A 12,938-nucleotide genomic window follows, 5' to 3' on the forward strand; every position below is an offset into this window, starting at 1 on the left:
CCTCCCTTGTCACCCCCGTAATGAATGCTTCCTCCCCTGTCACCCCCGTGATGTGTGCTCCCTCCCCTGTCACCCCCGTGATGTGTGCTCCCTCCAGTGGCGTAACTAGAGTGTGATGGGCCCCGGTGCGAAAGTTGGACCTGGGCCCCCCTCCGGACGTTGGTCAGATGAATGGGCACCTGTAGCGTTTTAAATCCTGTCCTGTCTCTAATGCATAATTAAAAAAATATAAATAATTTTAAAAAAATTCTACTCATCTTGCCTCTGCTCCCACATCACCAAGTGTCCTCTGTAGCGAGCGCGGAGTGGCCTGCAGCTGACATCGGAGTGCGTGCTATAGAGCATGACAGTACTACCATGCTCTGCCCCCAGTCACGGTATGGACGTCAGCTGCCAGCCACTGTTTGCCCGGCAGCGTGTATCGCAGTGCAGGGACCTAGCGGGTCTATGTGCTGTGATGCATTTTAGCCCTCAGACGCTCATCCAGCTGAAGTAGGAGCTGGGGTCGGCTGGTCCCCTGTACCTTTGGGCCTGGTAACAATCTCTGCGTCTGTGATTGTTAGGCCCCTGCCTGCTCTCCTCACCCCAACCACCAACTATTGGCTGCTGAAGTCAGCTCACGTATTGTGAAGATAAAGCACCCTCCCAGGACATACTGCATCAAATCTACTTTAGGCCATGTGCTCACATTGCGTTTTTATGTGCAGAAAATCTGCACATAAAAACGCATGTTTGGAACAAAAAAAAGCAACTGAAAAAAATGAGCATTTTTTATTGCGTTTGCGTGTTTTTTCACCTACTTCTTTTTGAGCGTTTTTTAGTCATGGCAATCATGGGGGTTCAAGCGCTGTACCCCCGCGGTCGGCAGGTCCTGGCTCTCGCTGCCAGGAGCAGTACCCGTGCCGCTCTCGGCAGTTTAACCCTCTAAATGCTGCAATCAATGTGATTGCTACATTCAGAAGGCAGGGAGAGGAATCGCTTACCCCTCTCTGGCGATCGGGTCCCTGTAGTGCAATCACAGGGATCCGATCACTGCCATGGCAACCCTGGGTCATCACCATGATGACCCCGGTTTCCTGAAGTATGGATCGCCTCACAAACCAGGGCACCTCCATCACAAGAGTTCCCTGCAACAAGGTCCCGTGGTAAAGACCACAAGGCCTAGGTGCAGGAAACCCTGGTGACATCACAAGGTGAACTGAGTTCATGGCGGCGGATCTGCAGGACTCTCCGGTGATCCGCAGGCATGAACTCGATTCACCGTGTGATATCACCAGACTTCCCAGAAGTAATGTCCTGCAGTAAAGACTGAGATAAGGAAATGGCTGCAGGGAGCCCCAGTGACGTCAAAAAAGCATATAACACACAAATATTCAACGTGGGCATTACACATGCGTTTTTTCCTGCATTTTTCACTGACTCCATTGAAGTCAATTGGTTAAAAAGCAGGAAAAAAATGCAGAAACAACTGACACACTGCTTCTATTTTCAGCAACAAAAACTGCAAAAAACAGCGTGGGCACAGCAAGTCAGGATTCACAGACTTTGCTGAGATGATTTTTCCTTGCTTTTATAGATTAAAAAAGCAAGGAAAAACGCATGAAAAAAGCCACATGTGCACAAGGTCTTCTGTGTATGTAGCAGAGCAGTGCACAGTAATTTAGCTGGATTTAGATACAGGACCTGGCTGTGCGGCTTTCATCAAACTGCTGCAAACACTCCCCCCCCTCTGCTCACATTGTGCCTGATTCTGTGGGCTGGCCCCCATCACCTGATCAGCCTCATCCCCCCCCAAATCCCAAAGTGTCCAAAGCAGCACACATTATTACATTAAGATAACATAGAACGTAAAGAAGGTCAGATGCACTTTCCTGCCACAGCTCACCCCTCCCCACATGATCGCACATCAGTAAATAAATAATCAGACGCTGTCGGTGACTGCACAGAGCGATGGAAGGGAAGCAGAGTATATACAGCCTGCGCTGCTGCCCTCACCTGTTATATCTCCTGCAGAGGCCGGCAGCACAGTGTATAGTACTCACGTGCAGAGACTGGAGGGGGCAGAGCTCACGCTGCCCGGCCGCTGCTACTGAAAATGCAGGAACCGCTCTCACTGACAGGAGCGGCTGCTGATCTGCAGCGCGGGCCCCTAACCTGCGGGCCCGGTCGCAATCGCGACCCCTGCGACCGCGGTAGTTACGCCCCTGGCTCCCTCCCCTGTCACCCCCGTGATCTGTGCTCCCTCACCTGTCACCCCCGTGATGTGTGCTCCCTCACCTGTCACCCCCGTGATCTGTGCTCCCTCACCTGTCACCCCCCGTGATCTGCTGTCCACTCTTCCTCCACCTCTCACCCCCGTGATGTGTGCTCCCTCCCCTGTCACCCCCGTGATGTGTGCTCCCTCTGTTGAAGCCCCACAGGTGTTGTGTCGGTGTCGGTGCGTTACCTTCAGGGACTCCACGTTGCTGGATCTCCGTCACTGGTAGGAACTCTTCCGTTTTTGATCGTGACGCCACTCTCAGTATTGCGGCCAGTAGGGACCGCCACTGCAGGTTGAGGGTCGCCTGGGGCTGATGGTGTGTGCAGTTAGATGTAGGAGCCTCCTGAGAGTGAGGCAAGCCCCAGGGCCCTGTGTAGGTTTGTAGTACCACAAGTCGCAGAATGACCACACAGGCAGGATGTCTTTCAGGGTTTTTACTCACTTCAGGTGGCAGGGTGAGTAACCCGGGCGTAGCTGAGATGAACCAGGTAGGAACCAGGTATCCTTCAGGCTGACTTTATGAGGGTGACTACTGACTCGCCTTCCTTAGCCCTCGGTGGTTTGGGGTGACCCCGACTTTGAGTCCCTATGGGGGTCACCCAGGGAAGATGCTGCAGCCTCTCTCCCCTTGTTGTTTGCCGTGTGCTTGTTCCCCGGACCAGGCCACTCCAGCTGCTTGCCTCCTGTGACCTATGGGCCCTCACTGCGGTTACGTGGCTGCGGCTTTTGTGGTGTTGTGGTGTGGGCTTTAAGAGCCCCACACTGGCAGGTTTAGCAGGGAAAGGTGAATCTATCCTCGCTTCGGGATCTGCCGCCCGGTTGGGCCTGGTGCTCTCTAGCAGTCTCCTTACTTCCCACTCCGTTGCACTCTCTAGCTGAAGCTGGCTTTCAGGCAGCACTCCTAGTTGACCGTTCTCCCCCGTCTGTAGCCACTGCGCGGACGCTGTCAGATTGCACAGCTCCAGGGATCTGCTCCTCACTTGAGCTCCCTGGACTCTACACTGAACTGGCTCACTGCTCCTCCTCTCCTGTTCTTGCCTACGCCACCTAGCAACCAGACTCTCCACCACACCCCTTGAGAGGAGATGGAGGCTCTACCCCCTCCACTATTCCAGTGAAGGTGAAGGCTTGCCCCCTCCTGGGATCCCCAGGGGTCCTCTCATGGGTACATGTGTGAGACCTGATCACTATGCGCCTGTGTTCCACACCCCAGTCAGCCTTCTGGATTACCTGTGTTGTACTGTCCCCAGCATGGGTGCAATACTCAGTGGTGCCTGACCAGGTCAGGGGCGCCACATTCCCCCTTAGTTATCACCAGCACGTCCTCGGGCTGCAAGACAACATTTTAAAATGCATAAAAACATTAAAACATGTAAAACATTTAAAAGCACCAGGTATCAGACATCACCACCCTCCACCCACAAGTCCGTTAACCCACCCAAAACCCTCTCAGGAGGCAGGTCACCGGTCCTGTTGGTAACCAGGTCTGGGCCATCCGTTTCCCCAGACCTTTCCTCCAATCTTCCTCTCCCGTTGGCCGCGACTTCAGCCACTTCTGGCAGGATGTAGAGGCGGCTTACATGGGCTGGTGGTTTCAGGGTATACCTGGCCTGGTGGATCCGCGCCTTCAGCCTCTTCTGGCAGGATTCAGAGGCGGCCTCCACAGTTGGTGCTGACCAGGTACCCTCTTTGTGGTGGTGAGCCAAGGCCCCATAAACAGGCGTGCTCTCTGGTCGCAGGTGAGCCAAGGCCCTATATACGGACGGGCCCCTCCTGGTTGCAGACGAGCCAAGCCCCTAAACAGGCTGGCCCTGGTGGTGGTGCCACTGGTGTAACTATTTACACTGCGAGAGTTTGTGGCTATAGCAAGTTCATAGCCTTAAAGTTTATTTCTCACAATAGTTTTTGTGGGCACATGCTTAAACGTTGCAAAACAAAACTTTTCAAAACTGGTCAAACTTTCGGTACTTCTTTCTTTACTTTATTCCTCTTTACCAGGGCTTTGGCCTGTTGGGCTGCGGCACCTGCTGCTTTCTTGCTCCTTGTCATCCTCTGAGGTAGTTTCATCTGTAGGCTCTTTGTCTTTCCTTTCTTGATCTTCATCTGTTTCCTTTTCTGCATCTGTTTCTGTATCTCTGTCTTTTCTTTCCTCTTTGGGACATGGTGCTACGTCTAAGGCATAGTAGCCCCTTTCTCCTTGATGCAAGGTGAACTGTACTACGTCTCCAATTTTCAAATTTCTGCCTGAATGTCCTCTGGGCAGGTGGGCTTGAACATCTCTCCGATTCACAAATATGCCCTCTTTTATTCCTCTTACTACAATAAAGCCGTATCCGCTTTTCAAATTGAAGTCCTCTACAACTCCTCTGTAAAGGGGTCCTCTGACTTGGACTCTAGACCTTCTCAGTAATCTTTTCTCCTGCAGGTCTCTGGCTGTGACCTCTCTCTGCTCTGGAGACTGTGGTGTTGGAGGATACTTTGCTCTGCTGCGCCGTGTCTTGCGGGCTGGGTTCATGCCTGCGGGCTCCCAGGTGAGGTCTTTGGGCTGATCTTCGTCAGCAGACGGGGTTAGGTCTTCCTCATCCCAGCGAGAATAGGGCAGCATCTCTGGCTCTGGGTATGGGTCCACTGCTGGTGGCACTGGAGTCAGCTCCTCAGCTTCCTGGCCTCCTCTCCCCCTTAGTTCTTCGCTGCACTCTGGTTGTGGCAGTGCTGGGGATGGGCTTTCTTCAGCTGGTCTGGGCGGTGGACTCTCTGGCGCGGCTGCAGGGGTTGCCTGAATCTCCTTGGGGGTATGCGGAGGGAGCAGATACCGATCCACCATCTCTTGTGGGAACTGGGCCTCTAGGTCAGCCTTCAGCTTCCAGTATTCAGGGTCCTCTCCTATCAGGGTCTTCCTAGCAGGGACCTCTCTGGACTGGGGAGCGGTGTCTGCTCTGGCCTTGCAGGCCGGGGAAAATAGTGATGCAATCTCTTGGCGGGCCGCGCCCTGTATGGCGGCGGCCTGGTCTTGGCGGGCCGCGCCTGGCATGGCGGCGGCCTGGTCTTGGCGGGCCGCGCCTGGCATGGCGGCGGCCTGGTCTTGGCGGGCCGCGCCTGGCATGGCGGCGGCCTGGTCTTGGCGGGCCGCGCCCGGCATGGCGGCGGCCTGGATCAGTGTCGCTGTTGCAGGGGGCTCTGTGCAGGCCGGGCTGGACGTCGCTGCAGCGATCGGAGCTTGGCGGGCCGCACCCGGCGGGGCTGCGGCCTGGTTCAGCATCTCACTTGCGGCGCGGACGAGCGTCGCTGCTGCGGTGGGGTCTTGGCGGACTGGGCTCAGCAGGGTGGCAGCCTGGGTCAGTGTCACACCTGCGGCACGGATCAGTATCGCAGTGGTAGTCGGACCTTTGCGGGCCAGGCGGGGCATGGCTGCGGCGGCCTGGATTTGGCGGGCCGCATCTAGCGTGGCTGCGGCCTGGTTCGGTGGCGCCGCGCCGGGCGCCTCTTCCGGGACCGCGGGCGTGGCAGCAGGGGTCGGGGCACTTGCGCTAGCCGGGGCATCACTCGACTCACCCATCTGTGGCAGCATCGAGGTCTGCGTCGTCGCCGCTCGGTCTGACATGCGTCGCGCGGCTCCCTCCTCGTAGGTCCGCACCGCCGCAGCCATCTCCAGGAGCTCCGTGCGTTCTTCCCTAAGCTGTCGCACAATCCCGGCCTCCAGCCGGTCGCAGAAGATGGCAAGCTCCCGGCACCACCAGGCAGCAGAGCCTGGCTCTGGGTATCCACGTCTGGACTCCATTTCCTCTAGCAAGCTGCTGGCTTCTCTTCTGCTCCGCCGTCTCTGGACGCTTCCGCTTTCTTCATCAGCGAGGTCAGGACTCTGCAGGGGATCTCTGGGTAGCCACACCTCTTCGTGGGCGGTAACTTCTTCCAGCGCGGGCTGCTGTTGTTTTTCAGCGCGCTTTTCATGGTGGCAATATGGCGGCGCTTCCAATTTTTCAAGCGGACCGCCCAGGCACATGGTCACCTGTCTGAACAGGTCTAGTCCTTATCCTGTTCGTGACGCCAGATGTTGAAGCCCCACAGGTGTTGTGTCGGTGTCGGTGCGTTACCTTCAGGGACTCCACGTTGCTGGATCTCCGTCACTGGTAGGAACTCTTCCGTTTTTGATCGTGACGCCACTCTCAGTATTGCGGCCAGTAGGGACCGCCACTGCAGGTTGAGGGTCGCCTGGGGCTGATGGTGTGTGCAGTTAGATGTAGGAGCCTCCTGAGAGTGAGGCAAGCCCCAGGGCCCTGTGTAGGTTTGTAGTACCACAAGTCGCAGAATGACCACACAGGCAGGATGTCTTTCAGGGTTTTTACTCACTTCAGGTGGCAGGGTGAGTAACCCGGGCGTAGCTGAGATGAACCAGGTAGGAACCAGGTATCCTTCAGGCTGACTTTATGAGGGTGACTACTGACTCGCCTTCCTTAGCCCTCGGTGGTTTGGGGTGACCCCGACTTTGAGTCCCTATGGGGGTCACCCAGGGAAGATGCTGCAGCCTCTCTCCCCTTGTTGTTTGCCGTGTGCTTGTTCCCCGGACCAGGCCACTCCAGCTGCTTGCCTCCTGTGACCTATGGGCCCTCACTGCAGTTACGTGGCTGCGGCTTTTGTGGTGTTGTGGTGTGGGCTTTAAGAGCCCCACACTGGCAGGTTTAGCAGGGAAAGGTGAATCTATCCTCGCTTCGGGATCTGCCGCCCGGTTGGGCCTGGTGCTCTCTAGCAGTCTCCTTACTTCCCACTCCGTTGCACTCTCTAGCTGAAGCTGGCTTTCAGGCAGCACTCCTAGTTGACCGTTCTCCCCCGTCTGTAGCCACTGCGCGGACGCTGTCAGATTGCACAGCTCCAGGGATCTGCTCCTCACTTGAGCTCCCTGGACTCTACACTGAACTGGCTCACTGCTCCTCCTCTCCTGTTCTTGCCTACGCCACCTAGCAACCAGACTCTCCACCACACCCCTTGAGAGGAGATGGAGGCTCTACCCCCTCCACTATTCCAGTGAAGGTGAAGGCTTGCCCCCTCCTGGGATCCCCAGGGGTCCTCTCATGGGTACATGTGTGAGACCTGATCACTATGCGCCTGTGTTCCACACCCCAGTCAGCCTTCTGGATTACCTGTGTTGTACTGTCCCCAGCATGGGTGCAATACTCAGTGGTGCCTGACCAGGTCAGGGGCGCCACACCTCCCCTGTCACCCCCGTGATGTGTGCTCCCTCCCCTGTCACCCCCGTGATGTGTGCTCCCTCCCCTGTCACCCCCGTGATCTGCTGTCCGCTCTCCCTCCACCTCTCACCCCCATGATGTGTGCTCCCTCCCCTGTCATCCCCATGATGTGTGCTCCCTCCCCTGTCACCCCCGTGATGTGTGCTCACTCCCCTGTCACCCCCGTGATGTGTGCTCCCTCACCTGTCACCCCCGTGATCTGCTGTCCGCTCTCCCTCCACCTCTCACCCCCGTGATGTGTGCTCCCTCCCCTGTCACCCCCGTGATGTGTGCTCCCTCCCCTGTCACCCCCGTGATGTGTGCTCCCTCCCCTGTCACCCCCGTGATGTGTGCTCCCTCCCCTGTCACCCCCGTGATGTGTGCTCCCTCCCCTGCCACCCCCGTGACGTGTGCTCCCTCACCTGTCACCCCCGAGATCTGCTGTCCGTTCTCCCTCCACCTCTCACCCCCGTGATGTGTGCTCCCTCCCCTGTCACCCCCGTGATGTGTGCTCCCTCCTCTGTCACCCCCATGATGTGTGCTCCCTCCCCTGTCACCCCCGTGATGTGTGCTCCCTCACCTGTCACACCCGTGGTTTGTGCTCCCTCACCTGTCACCCCCCGTGATCTGTGCTCCCTCACCTGTCACCCCCGTGATCTGTGCTCCCTCACCTGTCACCTCCGTGATCTGTGCTCCCTCACCTGTCACCCCCGTGATCTGCTGTCCGTTCTCCCTCCACCTCTTACCCCCGTGATCTGTGCTCCCTCACCTGTCACCCCCGGGATCTGTGCTCCCTCACCTCTCACCCCCGTGATCTGTGCTCTGCTCACCTGTCACCCCCGTGATCTGCGCTGCGCTCCCTCTCCCACCTCTCACCCTCCCCGATCTGCTGCCTCCTTCATGTCCTGTGATCCTGCTGCCTAGATCCATCCTGTAGGGTAACTATCCCCAATCTTACCTCCCAGTCCCCTTCCCTCCCATACACCCTTCCCCCCATCCTCTGCCGCTCCTGCATCCACTGCGCCCTCTCCCATCCGCCCCACCCTATCCAAGCCGCCATCTCACATTCACAGATGCTCCCTTTATATGCCGCTGCCCCCCCATCTGCCGCCCCCCCCATCTGCCGCAGTTCTGATCCATCCTGTAAGTATTGTTCGTGGCTCTTTTCTAACTATCCCCAATCGCATCTCCCACTCCCTCTCCCCCCCTCCTCCCCCACCTGCTTGCCGCCAAGTGCTGATCAGCTACGTGATTGGCTGATCAGGTATGTAATTGTTGCTCTAGTTTTTGCTTTTTTTTTGTGCACCCCAAATAAAAAAAAAAAAAAACCAAAACTTGAACAATTAGGTACCTGATCAGCAATCGTCCTGCAGTCGTACTCTACTTTGGACAGGACTTCTTTTTTCGATCCCACCTAGTCCCCCCCTTTTTTGCAGAACATTTGTGCGTGCGCCCTATTTTGTTTCTATGCCATGGGGGTCTAGTTTCCAAAATGGGGTCACATGTGGGGAAGCTCCACTGTTTCGGCACCTCAGGGGGTCTCCAAACACATGGAATACGCTAATTATCCCAGACAATTTTGCGTTTGAAACGTCAAATGACGCTCCTTGCATTCTGAGCCCTGCTGTGCGCCCAAACATTTGATTTCCACCACATATGAGGTGTCTGTGTAATCAGGAGAAATTGCACAATACATTTTATGGTGCAATTTTTCCTGATACCCTTGTGAAAAAAAAGCTACCTGGTTGAAGTAACAATTTTGTGGTAAAAAAATTTTTTTTTATTTTCACGGCTCAACTCTATTAACTTTTGTGAAGCCCCCAGAGGTTCAAAGGGCTCAATAAACATCTAGATAAATTCCATGTGTGTCTAGTTTCCAAAATGGGGTCACATGTGGGGGAGCTCCACTGTTTCGGCACCTCAGGGGCTCTCCAAACGCAACATGGTGCGGCTAATGATTCCAGCTAATTTTCTGTTCAAAAAGTCAAATGACGCTCCTTCCCTTCCGAGTCCTGCCGTGCGCCCAAACAGTGGTTTTTCGCCACATATGAGGTATCTGCGTGCTCAGAAGAAATTGCCCAACAAATTTTGGGGGTTCATTTAATCCTGCTACCCTTGTGAATATGCAATATTTGAGGCTAAATTAACATTTTTGTTGCAAAAAGTAAAATGTTAATTTTTTCCTTCTTCATTGCTTTTAGTTACTGTGAAGCACCTGAAGGGTTAATAACCTTCTTGGATGTGGTTTTGAGTAGCCTGAGGGGTGCCGTTTTTGGAATGGTGTCACTTTTGGGTGTTTTGTGTCATGTAGATCTTTCAAAATCGCTTCAAATTTGATTCCCTAATCAAATTTGGTCCCTAAAAAAAGTGGCTTTGTAAATTTTGTTGTAAAAATGAGAAATTGCTCATAAACTTTGAACCCCTATAACTTCCTTAATTTTTTTTTTTTCCCCAAAATTGTTCAGATGTAAAGTAGACATGTGGGAAATGTTATTTATTAATTATTTTGTGTCATATGTCTCGTTGGTTTTAGAGCATAAAAATTAAAAGTTTGAAAAATACAAAATTTTCAAAATTTTCGCAAAATTTCCGTTTTTTTCACAAAGAAACGCAAAAAATATCGGCCTAAATTTACCACTAACATGAAGCCCAATATGACACGAGAAAACAATCTCAGAATCACCGGGATCCGTTGAAGCGTTCCAGAGTTATAACCTCATAAAGTGGCACTGGTCAAAATTGCAAAAAATGTCCTGGTCTTTAGGGTCAAAATAGGCTTGGGGCTGAAGGGGTTAATGGCTAATTGAAAAGATGGTAATAATAGCAAGCTTTCTAGACTACTCAGGTCTCTTCATCAGGCTCAGTATCTGAGTACTGAGCTTGATGAAGAGACCTGAGTAGTCTGGAAAGCTTGCTATTATTACAATCTTTTCAGTTAGCCATTAAAAGGTATCAACCACTGAGGACTCTCAGTTCTTTTAAACACTTTTTTTTAACTCTAGTATGTCACATCGCTATGTGCCAGCGAGGTGGGTGACTAGATCTAGGAACACTCCTGAGTGGATACACTTTGTCACGGTGAGATGGCTTTTACACTCTTTTGATCTAAATAGTGTCAACTAAGTATCCTATGTTTTTCTAGATTGGAGCTTGTGAGCTTGACCCTCAATCCTCTTGGTATTTGTTGAATTGTGTTAAGGGGGCTTTACACGCTGCAACATCGCTAGCGATTGCTAGCGATGTTGTGAGCGATAGCACCCACCCCCATGGTATGTGCGACATGTGGTGATCGCTGCCGTAACGAACAATATCGCTACGGCAGCGTCACACGCACATACCTGTTCAGCGACATCGCTGTGACCGCCGAACAATCCCTCCTTCAAAGGGGAGGTGCGTTCGGCATCACAGCGACGTCACAAAGCAGCCGTCCAATAGAAGAGGAGGGGAGGAGATGAGCGGCCGGAACATGCCACCCACCTCCTTCCTTCCTTCTTTTCCGGTGGACGCAGGTAGGATGATGTTCGTCGTTCCTGCAGTGTCACACACAGCGATGTGTGGTGCCGCAGGAACGACGAACAACCAGCGACATGCACCACCAACGCTATTATGAAAAGGAGCGACGTGTCAACGATCAATGATTTTTGCCGTTTTTGCGATCGTTGATCCTCGCTCCCAGCTGTCACACGCTGCGATGTCGCTAATGACGCCGGATGTGCGTCACAAACACCGTGACCCCGACGATATATCGTTAGCGATGTCGCAGCTTGTAAAGCACCCTTTATTCTGTAATCTCTGATATTGTCTGTATTTATCACCCTTTGAATTGTAAAGTGCTGGGGATATGTTGGCACCATAGAAATAAAAAATATTATTTCTACTACTTTTTCACTTACTGCAGGGTATTCATTGAATTTATTTTAGGTTTTGTCTATTAATGGACAAAGTGTGGATGTGCAACTACACATTGCACTTTATACCTATAGGTATACTGTTTTTGATTTTCAAAATTTGTAAAGTTATCTTGAATTTAAAGAAACAAAACAAAAAAAAACCCTTTACAATCATTCCAAGACAAACGGTAAGTCAATTTCTAGTTTCTACTTTACTGAATTTTTTTATTTTAGTTTTATGCCACCAGGTGGCAGTACTCACTAAAGTTTATAAAGCTAAAGGCTATAGCAATGCTCTGAAGACAGAAAAACTTTATTTCACCATGTTAAACTAACTTAAGCAGATAAATACATGAGAGAGCGTTAAACTTTGTCTTCATTAGTTCCAATGAAATTAATTAGTCATTGAAAATAGGAGGATGTCCAAGGAAGTATCATGGCACCATATATGCAACATGAAATCTAGCCTGGCTGTCATGGCGGCTCTCGACACATGAATACAGATTATAAATAATGGTCTGTGACTTGCATCTTCAAACTGGAGAGCTGTGAATAGGGTAAGAAACAGTGGATCATGGACGTTAGCATCACATGTGACGATGTTACATTTGCCTAGTTGTTAAACCATTTCTGCAGGCAGGGCCTCCACTAGGAATTTCAGGGCCCCATACTGGCAAAATTTTTGAGCCCCCTTGGGACTCCGCCCAGGCCCCACCCCAGCTCCGCCTCCACCCCTCAAACCCCCTGCAGTTGTACCGCCCCGCGCTCGGCTGCAGCCGAGCCGTTCGGATCCGGGCTCGTTGGTGGGTGGCTCGAGCGCCTCCGGACCCGGGGTCACTTCGCTCTGAAAGGATGCTGGCGCTACGTAGGGGGTTAGGTTTACGGCTGGGGCCATGGTTTTTAGTTAAGTTCGTGACGCCACCCACGGGCTGTGGTGAATGTGGACACCACCGCTGCTGTTTACTAGGCACCCGGGGGAGATGTTGCGCAGCAAAGGTGTTAACCCCCCCGTGGGTAGGGGTGATGGCCCCGGGACCCGATTGGGATGGTATGTCGGTGCAGGGCGGTGCGTGGCCCGAGGGCACAGTTGTACTCACTATGATTGATGAACAAGAGTCTGTGGTAAACCAAGATAATGGTGGTTGGTGCCCGCAGCCGGCTGCGTCTGGTCCCCCACCCGGTTCGGTGGTCTTCGCCTTTCTCCTGTACCGTGTAGTGTGTATGTAGACTGCCTTCGCTTCAGCGACGGGAGTCCGCTCCCTGGCGGCATGTGTGTCGGGAAAGCCCGTTTGCCCACAGACGCTGGCCCGTGGGATCTCTCTGCCTGTGTGGTGGCTTTCTATCCCCCTCGGTGGGCTGTTGTCTTCAGTCGGGACTTGGGTGGGAAAAGACCTATAGTCCAGACCTCAATCAGTGAATTAACTCAGTCCAGTGGCTTCTGGACCTTGTTTCAGGGTCTGAGTACCCTGTGTGCTCCGGTTTCCAGTCGGTTCCCCAGTTCAGTACCGGCAGGCCACTACCCTGTCCCGGTCCCTTACGGTTCCACCTGGCCGTCTTCACGGCTCC

This window comes from Anomaloglossus baeobatrachus, chromosome 4 (assembly GCF_048569485.1).
Source record: "Anomaloglossus baeobatrachus isolate aAnoBae1 chromosome 4, aAnoBae1.hap1, whole genome shotgun sequence".
In the NCBI taxonomy this organism is placed as follows: domain Eukaryota; kingdom Metazoa; phylum Chordata; class Amphibia; order Anura; family Aromobatidae; genus Anomaloglossus; species Anomaloglossus baeobatrachus.